The following is a 693-nucleotide window of genomic DNA, read 5'->3' as shown; positions in this document are numbered from 1 at the left end:
CCAGATATATAGATATACTACTTCTAGTTTTATTACATTATTTCGTTTATTACGTTATTACGTTTCGAAAAACATACAGGTACATGTAATAAAACTAGAAGTAGTATATCTATATCTTGTGTTCTTAATATTTACCTGCCTATTTCTATCTGTCTTACAAAGATTATATTACAAATATGTTTGTAGAAATTGCATATTTTTACATCATTTTCTTCATAAACCTTTGGCAATATTTGTAAATTATATTTTTGGCATAGTTTGGTATGGCACAATACTTTGGTAAATAGAGGTTTGGCTTGGAACAAATAATCTTCCATTATGAATTTTGGCATCTGATGAAAATTTAGAATATTAGCATGTCATTACCAGGGCTGTTGGTTTGACAGTATTTACCAGTCATGTCTTACTAGAACTCTAGAACATTGATGTGACTGTATTTACCAGACATGTTTGACTAGAAACAGTAAATATCTAAATTTTTGGCAATTAAATATCAAACCATCAACCTTGGTCCTGATCAAATCATTACATCATAAAGATCAAACCATCAACCTTGGTCCTGATCAAATCATTACATCATAAAGATCAAACCATCAACCTTGGTCCTGATCAAATCATTACATCATAAAGATCAAACCATCAACCTTGGTCCTGATCAAATCATTACATCATAAAGATCAAACCATCAACCTT

Source organism: Lottia gigantea (assembly GCF_000327385.1).
Source record: "Lottia gigantea unplaced genomic scaffold LOTGIsca_186, whole genome shotgun sequence".
Classification (NCBI taxonomy): domain Eukaryota; kingdom Metazoa; phylum Mollusca; class Gastropoda; family Lottiidae; genus Lottia; species Lottia gigantea.
Note: the sequence above shows the minus strand (reverse complement) of the source record.